The 17,241-nt window shown below is 49.0% G+C and overlaps 1 pseudogene; it reads left to right on the top strand.

The window, feature by feature from the left end:
• Nucleotides 1–15,755: 15,755 nt before the first annotated feature.
• LOC139257608 (U2 spliceosomal RNA) lies at nucleotides 15,756–15,933 on the top strand (annotated as a pseudogene).
• The last annotated feature ends 1,308 nt before the right edge of the window (nucleotides 15,934–17,241 follow it).

The following is a 17,241-nucleotide window of genomic DNA, read 5'->3' as shown; positions in this document are numbered from 1 at the left end:
CCTGATTCTTCTTCCCAAGAACTCGAACTCCTGCGCTAGGAAAACACACTTCGAGCGTTTCAACCTGAGTCCCACACGATCCAACCGACTAAGAACCTCTTCCAGATTCTTCAAGTGCTCAATGGTGTCCCGATCTGTAACCAGTATGTCGTCCTGGAAAACCATGGTGCGAGGAACCGACTTTAGCAGGCTCTCCATTTTCCATTGGAAGATTGTCGCGGCCGAACGAATCCCGAACAGGCACCGGTTATAGATGAACAGACCTTTGTGCGTGTTGATGCAGATGAGGCCGTTCGAAGACTCCTCTAGCTCCTGCGTCATGTAGGCTGAGGTCAGGTCCAAACTTGGTGAACATCTTCCCTCCAGCCAGGGTCGCAAATAGATCGTCTGCTTTGGGTAGTGGGTACTGGTCCTGTAGCGAAAAATGGTTAATCGTTACTTTATAGTCCCCACAAATTCTAACCGTGCCGTTCTCTTTAAGTACCGGGACAATCGGACTAGCCCACTCATTGAATTCCATCAACGCGATGATGCTTTCTTGCTGCAGCCTTTCCAGCTCAACTTCCACTTTCTCACACATCATGTATGGTACCGCTTGTGCCTTGTGGTGGATGGGTCACGTACCAGGAACCAAATGGATCTGCACTTTCACCCCTGAGAAGCTTCCAATGCCTGGTTCGAACAACGATGGGAACTTGCTCAGAAACTGGGCACATGAGGTGTCGTCGATGGTCGAAAGTGCTTGGATGTCGTCCCAGTTCCAGCGGATTTTTCCCAGCCAGCTTCTGCCAAACAACCTGGGGCCATCCCCTGGCACAATCCACAGCGGGTGTTCATGTACTGCTCCATCATAGGAGACTTTGACTTCTGCACTGCCAATTACAGGGATTAGTTCCTTGGTGTAAGTCCTTAGTTTGGTGTGAATGGGGCTGAGCTTGGGCCTGTGTGCCTTTTTACCCCACAGTCTGTCATAGGCCTTTTTACTCATTATGGACTGACTTGCACCCGTGCCCAGTTCCATAGATACTGGAATTCCGTTCAGTTCAACTTTCAACATTATTGGTGGACATTTCGTAGTGAATGTGTGTACCCCGTACATTTCTGCCTCCTCGGTACGAGTCTCCAATTCAGCCTGATCCACAGTGGATCGATTTTCCTCTGCAACGTGGTGGTTTGCAGGGTTTGCAGCTCGCCTGCACATTCACTGGAGGTGCCCCATTGTTCTGCAACCGTTGCACGCATAGTGCTTGAAGCGGCATTGATGGGTCCGATGATCACCTCTGCAGCGCCAACAAGGTGTTAACTGCCTCGCATTAACGATTGATGGCGGACTCTGGATCATCTGAGGTCGGGCAGCAGCAGCCGGGGTGTACATTCTGCCATGTATATTTCTGGTCGAAACCGACGTTACTTTATGCACAATACTGGCCGAAACTTCTTTACTCTGCGAAATCTGTTTGGTGTTGTCGCTGGTGGACATAAATGCCTGGGCTATCGTTATGGCTTTACTTAGGTTCGGAGTTTCTACAGTCAACAGTTTACTAAGGATTGTCTCATGGCCAATGTCTCTAAGCATTTGTTCGAGTAATCCCTCAAATTCACAATGTCCTGCGAGGTGCCTTAGTTCGGCGACACAGCTCGCCACTTCCTGGCCCTCTGATCGTTGACACGTGTAGAACCGATATCTCGCCATCAAAACACTTTCCTTAAGATTTAGGTACTCCCGGACCAGCGTACACAATTCTTCGTAGGATTTCTCTGTTGGTTTTGCCGGAGCCAGGAGATTCTTCATGAGGCCATAGGTTGTTGCCCCATAGACAGTTAGGAGGATCGCCCTACATTCTCGTCCCCTTCCAGCTCGTTGGCCACGAAGTATTGGTCAAGTCTCTCCATGAAGGCCTCCCAATCGTCCCCTTCTGAGAACCTCTCCAGGATACCAACTGTTCTTTGCATTTTTGCGCAGTTGTTCGTTACCTTGGTGCCTATTGGTACACTCATAATAAAGGATGAAACTGAGTTCTGTGTACAATGAGCAAGTGTGACCTTAACTCCTTTAATAAGACTCCAAAGTGCAGGTACCTCGTGGGTGGCCTGCTTATATACTGTGCTCCCAAGGGATGCTGGGATCCCTTGGGACTCCAACAGGTAGGCCCTCTGGTGGTAGTGTAATACAGGTTACAAGGGGTTAAGTACATAACCGTTTGAAATTGTTGAACTCGCTGTTGAGTCCGGAAGGGTGTAAAGTGCCGAATTAAAGTGCTGTTCCTACTGCTTCCGTTGAGCGCCGGCAACATCAATGAACAACACGTTGTGTGGCCTACTGGGTGATTCCAGAGGGTTGGCACCTTCCCGTTGGATTTCCTTCCAAGCATTCGTTGCTTAGTCATGCATGTGGACAATGGACGGTGAAGTGAGTTCCTCACTCCAGCACCAAGACACCATTGGCAGTCGCCAGTGTTCTCCGGGATCAGGAGTTGGCTGTGCAGTGTGCGGAGCAGACGGAGCGCCAGTGTTCTCCGGGATCAGGAGTTGGCTATGCAGGGTGAACAGCAGACAGAACGCCAGTGTTCTCCGGGATCAGGAGTTGGCTATGCAGGGTGAACAGCAGACGGAGCGCCAGTGTTCTCCGGGATCAGGAGTTGGCCGTGCAGTGTGCGGAGCTAACAGAGCGCCAGTGTTCTCCGGGATCAGGAGTTCGCCGTGCAGTGTGCGGAGCAGACGGAGCGTCAGTGTTCTCCGGGATCAGGAGTTAGCCATACAGTGTGCGGAGCAGACGGAGCGCCAGTGTTCTCCGGGATCAGAAGTTGGCCGTACAGTGTGCGGAGCAGACGGAGCGTCAGTGTTCTCCGGGATCAGGAGTTGGCCGTGCAGTGTGCGGAGCTAACAGAGCGCCAGTGTTCTCCGGGATCAGGAGTTGGGCCGTGCAGTGTGAACAGCAGACAGAACGCCAGTGTTCTCCGGGATCAGGAGTTGGGCCGTGCAGTGTGCGGAGCAGACAGAACGCCAGTGTTCTCCGGGATCAGGAGTTGGGCCGTGCAGTGTGAACAGCAGACAGAACGCCAGTGTTCTCCGGGATCAGGAGTTGGGCCGTGCAGTGTGCGGAGCAGACAGAACGCCAGTGTTCTCCGGGATCAGGAGTTGGCCGTGCAGTGTGCGGAGCTAACAGAGCGCCAGTGTTCTCCGGGATCAGGAGTTGGGCCGTGCAGTGTGCGGAGCAGACAGAACGCCAGTGTTCTCCGGGATCAGGAGTTGGGCCGTGCAGTGTGAACAGCAGACAGAACGCCAGTGTTCTCCGGGATCAGGAGTTGGGCCGTGCAGTGTGCGGAGCAGACAGAACGCCAGTGTTCTCCGGGATCAGGAGTTGGGCCGTGCAGTGTGAACAGCAGACAGAGCGCCAGTGTTCTCCGGGATCAGGAGTTGGGCCGTGCAGTGTGCGGAGCTAACAGAGCGCCAGTGTTCTCCGGGATCAGGAGTTGGCCGTGCAGTGTGAACAGCAGACAGAACGCCAGTGTTCTCCGGGATCAGGAGTTGGCTGTGCAGTGTGCGGAGCAGACGGAGCGCCAGTGTTCTCCGGGATCAGGAGTTGGCCGTGCAGTGTGCGGAGCTAACAGAGCGCCAGTGTTCTCCGGGATCAGGAGTTGGCTGTGCAGTGTGCGGAGCAGACGGAGCGCCAGTGTTCTCCGGGATCAGGAGTTGGGCCGTGCAGTGTGAACAGCAGACAGAACGCCAGTGTTCTCCGGGATCAGGAGTTGGGCCGTGCAGTGTGCGGAGCAGACAGAACGCCAGTGTTCTCCGGGATCAGGAGTTGGCCGTGCAGTGTGCGGAGCTAACAGAGCGCCAGTGTTCTCCGGGATCAGGAGTTGGCCGTGCAGTGTGCGGAGCTAACAGAGAGCCAGTGTTCTCCGGGATCAGGAGTTGGGCCGTGCAGTGTGAACAGCAGACAGAACGCCAGTGTTCTCCGGGATCAGGAGTTGGGCCGTGCAGTGTGCGGAGCAGACAGAACGCCAGTGTTCTCCGGGATCAGGAGTTGGGCCGTGCAGTGTGAACAGCAGACAGAGCGCCAGTGTTCTCCGGGATCAGGAGTTGGGCCGTGCAGTGTGCGGAGCTAACAGAGCGCCAGTGTTCTCCGGGATCAGGAGTTGGCTGTGCAGTGTGCGGAGCTAACAGAGCGCCAGTGTTCTCCGGGATCAGGAGTTGGCTGTGCAGTGTGCGGAGCTAACAGAGCGCCAGTGTTCTCCGGGATCAGGAGTTGGCTGTGCAGTGTGCGGAGCTAACAGAGCGCCAGTGTTCTCCGGGATCAGGAGTTGGGCCGTGCAGTGTGATTTACGGGCAATATACTCTTCTTCTTAGGTGGTCCCTCGTATCACACCAAAATAGTAAGTTTACAGGTGTTTCGATGAGGACCTAATATTCCAGGTCCTGAACTACATGTTGAAGGGTGGAAGATGCCTGTGCGTGGATTTTTTAACGTGGGGTGGCCATTGCACACCAGCCACCACACGGGCTTGACAGAGCTAGGTCTTTAACCAGTGGCAAGGATTAACCAAGACGACTGGAGATCAGCTCTGCTGCAGGGACCTACCGCGCGCACACATTGCAGTGTGGGCTGGCCCATGCTGCCCCTGGGCCCTCACCTCTCCTGGGCCCCGATCACGTCACTCATGGGCCCCGATTTCTCTCCGCTCCTCTACCCCGATCATTCGCCACACCTCCGCCCTGGTCATTCGCCGCACTGCTGTTGTACCTGGGCCACGCCGAAGTTCCTGCCCACGCTCCAATCAGTGACCTGGGTTTTGGTGATGTCACCCAGGCGCCCCGACCTGCGAGGAAACGGCAGCTACAGAAGTGCACAGCACCGTATACATAATTCGTAGAGTACTTGTGTACATTGTAACCGCCATTATTGAAATAGTAATAATTGGCCCTGCAAAACAACACTGTCACTTCTTTTAACAGTAATTGGCATACATCAAATATTGCTTTAGATTCGGATGACTCCTTAAGAGTGCACGTTAATGGATCACTCTATTTTTATGATTCATATGTCAGTCCTTCCTCACTGTGGTTGAAAAATATAAACTAGTTCTTGCTTATGTTTGTCGACATGACAATGGTGACTTCAAAATATCTGGTTAGATCCAGAGTAAAAACTCCTCCTGCTCTGACCCAACCATAGACAATCACCCTCCTACTGAACTAGCGTGACTTCTTCCATTCCCCAAGCAAACTTTCTTGAGGTCTTTCTGCGTGCGATTAACAAGTTAATGTCAAATTAGAGGCTGCATTGAAACTGCCAGCAAGACAGAAGGGATCTTTGCCCTGTCAGTCTGGGTTGGATTTGACCGTGGGCCCAGAGGTGTCAGTCCGAAGTCCAACCCACTGTGCAGCTAAATCTCCATATATGGGTCCTTTTTGATGAGTACTGGTGTGACACCATGGGAGGTCTTCAAATCTGCCTTAGATTTTGTTGTTGTCTATTTTACCCCCCAAAAAAACTGTAGCAATTGGCGGTTAGCATTATTCTAATGCGATCCACACCTCAATGCAGTGTAATTGGTACTTTCATCAACGTGCGGTTTTCTTTCCATCTGGGTTTGATTGTAATGTACATGAAGATGCAATAATCTCTCTAATCGTTACAGTCCCTCCAATGGAAACATCCCAGGATCTGCAGCAATATTGTGTGCAAAGGCTGCTCCGAACACCATGAATTCAGCCACTCAAATATAAAAGTCAATTCTGCTCCTGAGTCACAGTGGGATTGTGCGATGACCAGTGTGAACTAGCTCGGATTTATCAATACGTGACTTCTTTTCTTTTTTCTCTCATGGTTGTTCTCCTGTTGAGCTCCACAGGCACCAGCTCCCCTCACGCCCACCTCAGTGGCTATTCTTCATGTGTGAGCCGAGACATCGAAGGGCCAATTTTCCATATGTGCTCACCTCGTGGAGGAGTCCGTGTTCCACGTGTATGTGCAATGTGTGAGGTTGCAACCCTTCTTCCATCATTTGAAGGGGCTGCTCCTCGATTTGTAACTGCACTTCAGTCCCACACTCCTGATCTTTGGGCACCCTGTGCGGAGGGGAGCGGGCAGGTCGGAAGGCCTCCTCGTAGGACTGATCCTGGGCATGGCCAAGGAGGACATCAACCGGTCCAGTCAGCGGGCGGTCGAGGGGGTCGTTCAGCCCAACTGCCTGCCTCTCTTCTGTGGTTACATCCGAGCCAGGGTGTCTCTGGAGATGGAGCACGCAGTGTCCACAGGTACGCTTGCGTCCTTCCGCGAGAGATGGGCGCCGGAGGGACTGGAGTGCATCATTACCCCAGGCAACCAAATTTTAATTTGGCCATTTAAGATTCACAAAGTTTTATTTGTTAATTTGTCGGTTCTTTAATAAGGAGGCACTCGGCTTTACGGTTTAATTAAAAGAGTTGTGCTTGCCTCGTGTGCCAGCCGCTCTGTCCGTGGTCTTGTGATCCGTGCAGCTGGTGGCCGATGCTCCCCGCAGTGGCATGTACTCAGAAGGAGGCACCATGGCCTCTCTTTCCCAGGGTATTGAGGCCAGTTCTAACATCGGCAGCCCAGATGAGATCAGCCAACTGAGCCCAGATAGAGGACTCGAGCCTGGGACCAGCTGCTTCGGCTTAGTGCCGTGTTGTTCAATAGTAATCGCTAACTAGCCACAGTTGCGGCCACAGGTGTGGCTACGGCAACATCTGCACTTTGTTCAGTAGAACATGCCTCACACATAATACAGGTAAATGTACCTCACCTGTGTATAATTTATGTAATGAGCATATACCACCATTCTGTAACCAAGAAAGTAAAGCAGTCACAAAGATCAAAAAACATTCACAAATTCTGCCTGTTGTCTTACCATTTTACCAACAAATGCAGAAAAAGGTTAAAGGAGACATGCATATTAAGAACATAATAAGAACACGGGCCAGTCCACACTGTGATATGTGTGCGCACTGGGTCCGTGCAGCAGAGCTGGTCTCCAGTCGTCTTGGTTAATCCTTGCCACTGGACCAAGACCTAGCTCTGTCAAGCCCGTGTGGCGGCTGGTGTGCAATGGCCACCACACGTTAAAAAAATCCACGCACAGGCATCTTCCACCCTTCAAGATGTAGTTCGGGATCTGGAATATTAGGTCCTTCATTGAAACACCTGTGAACTCATCCTTCGAGGGACTGCCTATGATGATAAAGAACATAAGAAATAGGAGCAGGAGTAGGCCATTTGGCCCTTCGAGCCTGCTCCGCCATTCAATAAGATCATGGCTGATCCTTGACTTCAACTTTACTTCCACCCCCCATCCCCATATCCCGTGCTTCCCTTAATATCCAAAAAGAACTTTTGATAAGGCTCCGCACAAAAGGCTTGTCCTTAAGATTGAAGCCTCTGGTATTAGTGGTAATATATTAAGTTGGATTGAGAACTGGCTGATGGGACGCAGGTGAAAAGTAGTTTGAGATGGATTTGGATCTGTTTGGAGACCACATCCCGCAGGGATTAGTGTTGGGACCTTTGCTCTTTACTATTTTTATTAATGATCTGGATGTTGGGGTCACAATCTGCAAATTTGCAGATGATACCAAGATCTGTGTGAGTATTAGGACTGAAGACAATGCTCATCTGCTTCAGGCAGATCTTAATGTGTTGGGAGACTGGGCTCATGACTGGAAAATTATGTATAACTTCGATAAGTGCAGTGTTATGCATGTGGGCAAATGCTCAATATTCATATACCCTCCAGGGAAAGGCATTAAAGATGGTGGAGATAGAAAGAGATTTGGGCATTCTAGTGCATACCATGAGCAATGTCGTGAAGCGATAGCTAGAGCAAATATAGTGTTGGCAATTGAGTATACGGCGAGGCATACTTGTTTTGTCCTTGTACAAGACCTTTGTCAGGTTGCACTTGGAATAGAAACATAGAGCTAGAACCTCCACTTTTGTGGTTATCGCCCAAAAAGGGCGTTATTTCCGGCGTGGGTGGTAAAAAAGGGTTTTCAGATCACCGGCTTTTCACCCATTCTCAAAGCACCTAGTCTCCACTTTTGAAAATGAGCATTTCTGCCAGCGATATAAAATGGGCGGAAGCGGTAAATTTTTTTGACCTTCTGCTGTAAAGTGTGGCCGTCCTTAGCAACGGCATGGCAACGCTCAATTCCCGTGATTCAGGAGGTCAAGGGTCACCATGACATGCGCAGAAGAGGAGACAGAGAGAGAGGGAGCTCAGAGGGACTGAAGGCGTGGCTTGGTGTGGTGTGGCTGCTTTGGGAGGAAGGAGGGAAACTTTAGAGCTTCACAGCAAGTAGGCAAACAAAACGTAGCTGTTACTAGCCACATATTTGACTGAATTTGCCCTATAATGGAGATAGAGGAGGAGGCATCACAGCACGCTGTGGAGACTGACGCTGGAGAGAGCAGTGAGGTGGGAGAGGAGCACATTGGAGGGTGCAAAAGATCCAGGAGGTTCTCGGACGAGGCAAATGCCTCGCTCCTGCAGGAGGTCGAGTTACGCTGGGGTGATTTGACACAGGGAGGGCGTGGGAAGCCCACCGCAAAGGCATACGAGAAGATATGGACCGAGAGAGCAGAGGTGGTCTCGTCAGCGACGAACAAGGTGCGTGAGGGCAACCAATGCCGCAAACGATGGAACGACCTTGTGGGATCCGCAAGAGTAAGTATTACATTGATTTACATGTACTTATGTATTTATATAATTTGATTTGTAACAGTCATGAGTGACTATCATCAGATGTGAGGTCTTCCACTTTTACCGGGAATGTTTTACTCAAAGCCTGTGGTCATGGTGTACATCTTTAGGTAAAGAATGAAAATGTTCATAATAATCATGATTACATCTGTTGGTTATGTGTTGTATCAGTGTCTGTGACAGTACCTAGCAATGATATCACGCAATGATCTCATGCCAAGTCGTCCTGTCACCTTTTACAGACGAAGCTATCGATGATGAGGTCCGTGCAGAGGTGAACGGGTGGGGGGCCACCAGTCCCCAGCAACATCACTGAGATGGAGGAGCGAGTGCTCACACTCGTGGGGAAGCAGCCCCCGTACAGCCACGGATGCATCTGCAGACGCTGAAGTGATGCCACGTGAGTAAAGCTTACACCTTTGCGTATTGTAAATTCAATAGATGCCACACCCACTCATCTCTGAACAATCATATATGATGGATGATTTCTAAAAGTGTCATAGGAATAATGATGGCCTAATGAAAATCATTGCAATGCAAATGTGTTAATGGGCATGAAATGTGATGTCTGTGATGATTTTGAGAGGGGTGGTGCTTTTGTCGTGCGTATGCTGTGTGTAGCGCTGGAGTCACCTTGTGATCCTAGTACCCTCTTCTCCTCGAATAACCTCATTTGTGTCTTGTAGCTCAGCTAGCAGCGTGTCCCAAGGCAAGACCACAGAGGCCAGAAGGTGGGGGCGCGGGGCATGAGTCGGCGGACGTAACTACTACATCTGGTGCTGAGGAGCTCCGATTCTCGCCCGTTAATCTGCTGGGTCTGTTCTCCACGGATGAGAGCGCGGACTTCGAGGAACCTCCATCGCCATGCTCCAGAAGCCATTCCACCCCAAGGCCATCTAGTGGTCCTCCGGTCATTCCCGCCTCCACTCTGGAGGTACCGGCCCCAAGCAACTCGCCACAGGGCACCCCTTTTGTCCCCAGGATGGCGCCGACCCAGCGGAGGCCTCATGGATGTGGCAGGTCTGTTCCACGAGCGCCACATGACAGCGGAGAGATGGTACAGTTGTCCAGGAGGACTGTAGTCATCGGTGACCAGCTCATCAAAACACTGGGGGGCATATCCCGACAGCTGGTCACCATGACCAACTACATTCCGTGGATGGCAGAGACCCTGAATGCGATAGCCAGGAACACTGCTGGCACAGGCCTCCCAGTGGTCCCCGAGTGCGGCACTCCACCCCTAGGTTCCGCATTACCACTGCGAACGACAGATGAGGGGCAGGACCAAAATCCTGTTTCTGCATCAGAGAATGTTGCCCCCTCGGCACCCCCCGCTCCCGTACCTGTGCAACCAACGCATCTACCTTCATCCCCCACAATGAGGCACCGCCTGAGGAGCTCCTCGGCCAGGCGTCGTGGAGCGAGGAGGGGAAGGGGTAGAGGTGGGGAGAAGAAGGGGAGGGGGGAAGGAAAGTGAGGTGTATATGCGCAGGTGATGGCTGTGTTATATCTCCATCTGGGTGTATGCAATTTGTTGCAATGTATGGGGGCTGGGAACCACGCTCCTGCTTTGCCTTTGTATTCTGTGTTGCTGGACATGTTGAACATTTGATTGATGTCAATGGTGGAAAAAGTGGGGTGTGGGCGGGGGTTGAGTGTTATTGGCTGTGATATTTATGATTTCAGAACAATGTTGGTATAAAATTTTTGTTATTGAACATTACCTTGTTACGCATTGTCTCAGATAGCTGGACTATTACACACTGGTGATTCCTTACAATGAAAGGGCTAAATACAACTTAACATCAATCAACATAAACTTTAGCTGGCACCAAGGTGATGGGCACCATTGATGTCTGAGCTGCACTCACACAGCAGTGTGTCAGCGTTGTCACTCACATCAACGCTCTTTCAGGCAAATCGTTCAGATCTCAGCTCCTCACGTAAGAGTGGGATTTAACAAATGCCAGCCACACCGGTTAGTTCCACTTTTTGTGGGCGTTTTTTTGGGCGAGCGATATTGTGGGCAATATGTGTGCGAGGTGGTGAAATTCACGCTGGGCGATCTCATGGCCGCTAGTTTGGGTAAATATGCACTTTATGACAAAAAAAGTGGGCTGGCGTTAATATTGAATCTCGGCGTTAATTCCGTGCGGAGAGTAACGCTGGGCGATATTATGGGCGTTGATTTTGCCCATTCTGATGATTCCGCCCAAAAAAAATGGACGGGCAGTCATATTTTTTCCCGCTGTTAAGCACATGGGGAAAGTAGCGCTCGGCAATAAATTTCCTAAAAATGCCTGTCAGTTTCCACTTTGTGACAAAATGGGCAATATCTGGCCGTTATACGTAATTTCAGCAGTAAAATGGGCATTAAGTGGGCGTTAAGCATGCAAAAAAAGTGGAGGTTCTAGCCCATAGAAACATAGAAACATAGAAATTTACAGCGCAGAAGGAGGTCATTTCGACCCATTGTGTCTGCGCCGGCCGACACAGAGCCACACGGCTCTCGGTCAGCAGCCCTGAAGGTTACATATAAAACTAAGAACAATGAACAACGAACAATGCCAGAAAGGTAAAGAGCACCCAGCCCAACCAGTCCGTCCCACACAACTGCAACACCCCTTGCAGCAAAACATTCTACACTCCACCCCAACCGGAGTCATGTGATCTCCTGGGAGAGGCACAAACCAGAAAAAACCCAGGCCAATTGGGTCCAGTTTTGGTCTCCTCACATAGAGGATAATATTGAGACTTTGGAGAGGGTGTGGAGGAGAGTTACTAGACTAATTCCCAGTCTGAAGAATCTTAGTAATCAAGATAGGCTAAAAGAGTTGGATCTCTATACTTCAGGGAAGCGTAGACTTAGAGAGGATCTGATTGAGGTTTATAAGATAATGAAGGGAGTAGATTGTGTTCCAGTTGACAGTTTATACTGACTTGGATAGACAGGAAGCAGAGAGTCGGGATAAACGGGTCCTTTTCAGAATGGCAGGCTGTGACTAGTGGAGTGCCGCAGGGCTCAGTGCTGGGATCCCAGCTCTTTACAATATACATCAATGATTTGGATGAAGGAATTGAGTGTAATATCTCCAAGTTTGCAGATGACATTAAACTAGGTGGCAGTGTGAGCTGTGAGGGGGACGCTATGTGACTGCAGGGTGACTTGGACAGGTTAGGTGAGTGGGCAAATGCATGGCAGATGCAGTATAATGTGAATAAATGTGAGGTTATCCACTTTGGGGGCAAAAACGCGAAGACAGAATATTATCTGAATGGCGGCAGATTAGGAAAAGGGGAGGTGCAATGAGACCTGGATGTCATGGTACATCAGTCATTGAAAGTTGGCATTAGGGTACAGCAGGCGGTGAAGAAGGCAAATGTTATGTTGACCTTCATAGCTAGGGGATTTGAGTGTAGGAGCAGGGAGGTTTTACTGCAGTTGTACAAGACCTTGGTGAGGTCTCATCTGGAATATTGTGTTCAGTTTTTGTCTCCTAATCTGAGGAAGGACATTCTTGCTATTGAGGGAGTGCAGCGAAGGTTTACCAGACTGATTCCCTGGATGGCAGGACTGACATATGAGGAGAGACTGGATCAACTGGGCCTTTATACATTGGAGTTGAGAAGGATGAGAGGGGATCTCATAGAAACATGAAAGATTCTGACGGGACTGGACAGGTTAGATGCAGGTAGAATGTTCCCGATGTTGGGGGAGTCCAGAACCAGGGGACACAGTCTTAGGATAAAGGGTGGGCCTTTTAGGACTGCGGAGAGGAGAAACTTCTTCAGTCAGAGAGTTGTTAACATGTGCAATTCCCTAGCGCCAGTTGTTGAGTGGTGAACCTGTGGAATTCTCTACCACAGAAAGTTGTTGAGGCCAATTCACTAAATATATTCAAAAAGGAGTTAGATGTAGTTCTTACTACTAGGGGGATCAAGGGGTATGGCGAGAAAGCAGGAAAGGGGTACTGAAGGAATGATCAGCCATGATCTTATTGAATGGTGGTGCAGGCTCGAAGGGCCGAATGGCCTACTCCTGCACCTATTTTCTATGATTCTATGTTTGCTTCAATTAAATGGATTCGGGAGGACCAGGGATCACAAGTTGTATAGGCCAGATCTAGGTTAGATGTCAGAAGGTGGGTCTTTTCCCAAAGAATAGTGGACCTCTGGAACAGGCTGCCATCTCGTGCGGTAGATGCTGATTCGCTGAATTCCTTCAAGTGAGAACGAGACCCATTTCTGGCTGGGGCGGAGATCACCTCTTACAGAAGGTAGGTACTGCAGGGAATTCAGGGCCAGAGTGATCTCCTGGACTAGTTTTGATCGCCTAGATGGGTAGGACAGGAATTTCCCAGAATTGTTTTGTCCCAAATTGGCCTGGGTTTTTTAATTATTTTGCCTCACCCAGGAGATCACATGGTTTCAGGTGGGGTGAAGACATAAGAACATAAGAACATAAGAAATAGGAGCAGGAGTCGGCCATTTGGCCCCTCGAGCCTGCTCCGCCATTCAATAAGATCATGGCTGATCTGATCATGGACTCAGCTCCACTTCCCTGCCCGTTCCCCATAACCCTTGACTCCCTTATCGCTCAAAAATCTGTCTATCTCCACCTTAAATATATTCAATGACCTACCCTCCACAGCTCTCTGGGACAGAGAATTCCACAGATTTACAACCCTCTGAGAGAAGAAATTCCTCCTCATCTCAGTTTTAAATAGGCGACCCCTTATTCTGAGACTATGCCCCGTAATTCTAGATTTCCCCATGAGGGGAAACATCCTCTCTGCATCTACCTTGTTGAGCTCCCTCAGTATGTTGTATGCTTCAATAAGATCACCTCTCATTCTTCTAAACTCCAATGAGTATAAGCCTAACCTGCTCAATCTTTCCTCATAAGTCAACCCCTTCCTCTCAGGAATCAACCTAGTGAACCTTCTCTGAACTACTTCCAATGCAAGTATACCCCTCCTTAAATAAAGAGACCAAAACTGTACGCAGTACTCTGGATGTGGCCTCACCAATACCCTGTATAGTTGTAGCAGGACATCTCTGCTTTTATACTCCATTCCATTTGCAATAAAGGCCAACATTCCATTTGCTTTCCTGATTACTTGCTGTACCTGCATAGTAACTTTTTGTGCTTCATGCACAAGGATCTCCAGGTCTCTCTGTACTGCAGCATTTTGTAATTTATCTCCATTTAAATAATAATTTGCTTTTTTATTTTTCTTGCCAAAATGAATAACCTCACACTTTCACACATTATACTCCATCTGCCAAATGTTTGCCCACTCACTTAACCTGTCTATATCCCTTTGCAGATTGTTTGTGTCCTCCTCACAACTTGCTTTCCCACCTATTTTTGTATCATCAGCAAATTTGGCTACATTACACTTGGTCCCTTCATCCAAGTCATTAATATAGATTGTAAATAGTTGAGGCCCCAGCACCGATCCCTACGGCACCCCACTAGTTACTGTTGCCAACCGGAAAATGACCCATTTATCCCGACTCTCTGTTTTCTGTTAGTTAGCCAAACCTCTATCCATGCTAATATATTACCCGCAACCCCGTGAACTTTTATCTTGTGCAGTAACCTTTTATATGGCACCTTGTCAAATGTCTTCTGGAAATCCAAATACACCATATCCATTGGTTCCCCCTTATCCATCCTGCTTGTTACATCCTCAAAGCACTCCAGCAAATTTGTCAAACATGATTTCCCTTTCATAAAACCATGCTGACTCTGCTTGACTGTATTATGCTATTCCAAACGTCCAGCTACTGCTTCCTAAATAATGGACTCCAGCATTTTCCCACCGACAGATGTTAGGCTAACTGGTCCATAGCTTCCTGCTTTCTGTCTGCCTCCTTTTTTAAATATGGGCGTTACATTTGCGGTTTTCCAATCCATTGGGACTGCCCCAAAATCCAGGGAATTTTGGTAGATTACAACCAATGCATCCACTATCTCTGCAGCCAGAGACAGAATATATATATTGTGATACATAAGGTATCACAATTGTGTGGGACAGTCTCGATTGACGAGAGGGTCTTTACCTGTCTGTCTTTGTTTATATGTTCATATATATGCAATTAACCCCATCTGGATTCCCAATTAGCCACATGTGGTTAGTTGATAATGCATGAGACAACACTGCTTTAGTACTACATGGGTGGTGCTCTATCCAAATGACAAAGCTAATTGTTAAGCTCTTTAATTTGCATCATTGCATTTTGGGGGAAAGATCCTTTCTAGGCGCTGTGTGTAATGAATCATAAACTGGTTATGATTTTATTGCACAACACAGAGCTGTGGCAGAGCCAGTGGGGGTCATGACCCCTCCCACTCAATCATTTTGAGGTCGGCCAACTGCATCCAATTCACTCCTGGAATCTCGCCCATCTTCGGCCTCCAGGCCTGTGCAGTTTCCTGCTCAGCTCGTGGAATGGGTCTGCCGATATTCTCCAGTTCCCAGCTCAGTCCCTTTCCTACAAAGTCGGTCGAATCACTAGTTCGAACCCTCGACCCCCTCAGGCCCTAGCTGGCCAAATCTAGTTCTGTCCCTGACACTGAGGCAATCTTCTCCCCCGTGTTCTGTCGAATGAATCATTTGCCACTGATGTGCTGAAAATAGCATTCTAATGACTGCATGACAACAATGTCGAGTTACCGTTAGCTTCCTGCTAAAATACCCTGAGGGGCCATTTCAAGAATGCGGCATCCATATGGATAGATGTTTGACTTGCTGACTGGCTGTGATTGGCATTTCCAACCAGTCGCCTGTTATACAATTCATCTGATTTTTATTTACCATTGAAATGAATGAGAGCAAGTTGAAAATCTACCCCATTATTTCTAAACTCACACAGAGACTTGCAATACTTGACCACGTATCTGCGTCATCAATAAGGCTGCCTATTTCCACCTCCGTAACATTACCCGTCTCCGTCCCTGCCTCAGCTCATCTGCAGCTGAAGCTCTCAGCCATACCTTTGTTACCTCTAGACTTGACTATACCAACACACTCCTGGCCTTTTGGCTAAGATCAAGTGTAGTATCTGTTCTTATCAGTTTAATATCCCCTATGGGGACATGATATTGAATTGATTTTTGGACAGGAGCTGGATCAGGGGCATGTCCCGTCCACTCCATGCACCGACCTGGTATTGCAATATTTCCAGGAACGGTGCAACTTCACCTCTCGGCCTTTTGGCCTAAGATCAAACACATTGGCGCAAAATGATCTTTGGCGTTAGAGTTGATCTGGAAAGAAATTGGATAAAAATATTTTTAAAAAACACACTCCTGGCCGGCCTCCCATGTTCTACCCTCCGTAAATTTGAGCTCATCCAAAACTCTGCTGCCCGTGTCCTAACTCGCACCAATTCCTGTTCACCCATCATCCCTGTGCTCGCTGACCTACATTGGCTCCCAGTTAAGCAACACTTCGATTTTAAAATTCTAATCCCTGTTTTCAAATCCCTCCACGGCCTCATCCCTCCCTATCTCTGTATCAGTGTGGCTAAGTGGGTAATACACTCGCCTCTGGAGTCCCACTCCAGAGACTTGAGTACATTAATCTAGGCTGACACTCCAGTGCAGTACTGAGGAAGTGCTGCACTGTCGGAGGTGCTGTCTTTCTGATGAGATATAAATCTGAGGCCTCGCCTGCCCTCTCAGCTGATGTAAAAGATCTCATGGCACTATTTCGAAGAAGAGCAGAGTGAGTTATTTCCAGTGCCTGGACAATATTTATCCCTCAATCAACAAAACAAAAGAACAGATTATCTGGTCATTATCACATTGTTGTTTGTGGAAGCTTGCTGTGCGCAATTTGGCTGCCTCGTTTCCTACATTACAACAGCGACTACACTCCAAAAGTACTTCATTGGCTGTAACGCGCTTTGAGACGTCCGGTGGTTGTGCAAGACGCTATATAAATGCAAGTCTTTCTTTCTTTCTTTGTAATCTCCTCAACCTCACAACCCTCCGAGATATCTGCGCTCCTCGAATTCTGGCATCTTGAGCATCCCCTGATTTTAATCGCTCCACCATTGGCGGCCGGGTCTTCTGTTGCCAAGGCACTAAGCTCTGGAATTCCCTCCCTAAACCTCCCCACCTCTCTATCGCTCTTTCCTCTGTTAAAACACTCCTTAAAACGTACTTCTTGGACAAACCATTTGGTCATCTGCCCTGATATCTTCTTATGTGGCTTGGTGTCAAGCACCTTGGGATGTTTAACTACATGAAAGATGCTGTAATTACAATATGTTGTGCATCAGAGAGGGAGCAGGAGAGAGGGAGCAAGAGAGAGAGAGCAGGAGAGAGAGGGAGCATGAGAGAGGGAGCAGGAGAGAGGGAGCAAGAGAGAGGGAACAGGAGAGAGGGAGCAGGAGAGAGAGGGAGCAGGAGAGAGGGAGCAGGAGAGAGGGAGCAAGAGTGAGGGAGCAGGAGAGAGAGGGAGCATGAGAGAGGGAGCAGGAGAGAGGGAGCAAGAGAGAGGGA

This window comes from Pristiophorus japonicus, unplaced genomic scaffold (genome assembly GCF_044704955.1).
Source record: "Pristiophorus japonicus isolate sPriJap1 unplaced genomic scaffold, sPriJap1.hap1 HAP1_SCAFFOLD_885, whole genome shotgun sequence".
Classification (NCBI taxonomy): Eukaryota; Metazoa; Chordata; class Chondrichthyes; family Pristiophoridae; genus Pristiophorus; species Pristiophorus japonicus.
The sequence above is the reverse complement of the archived record's forward strand: the minus strand, read 5'-3'. Positions and strand labels throughout refer to the sequence as shown.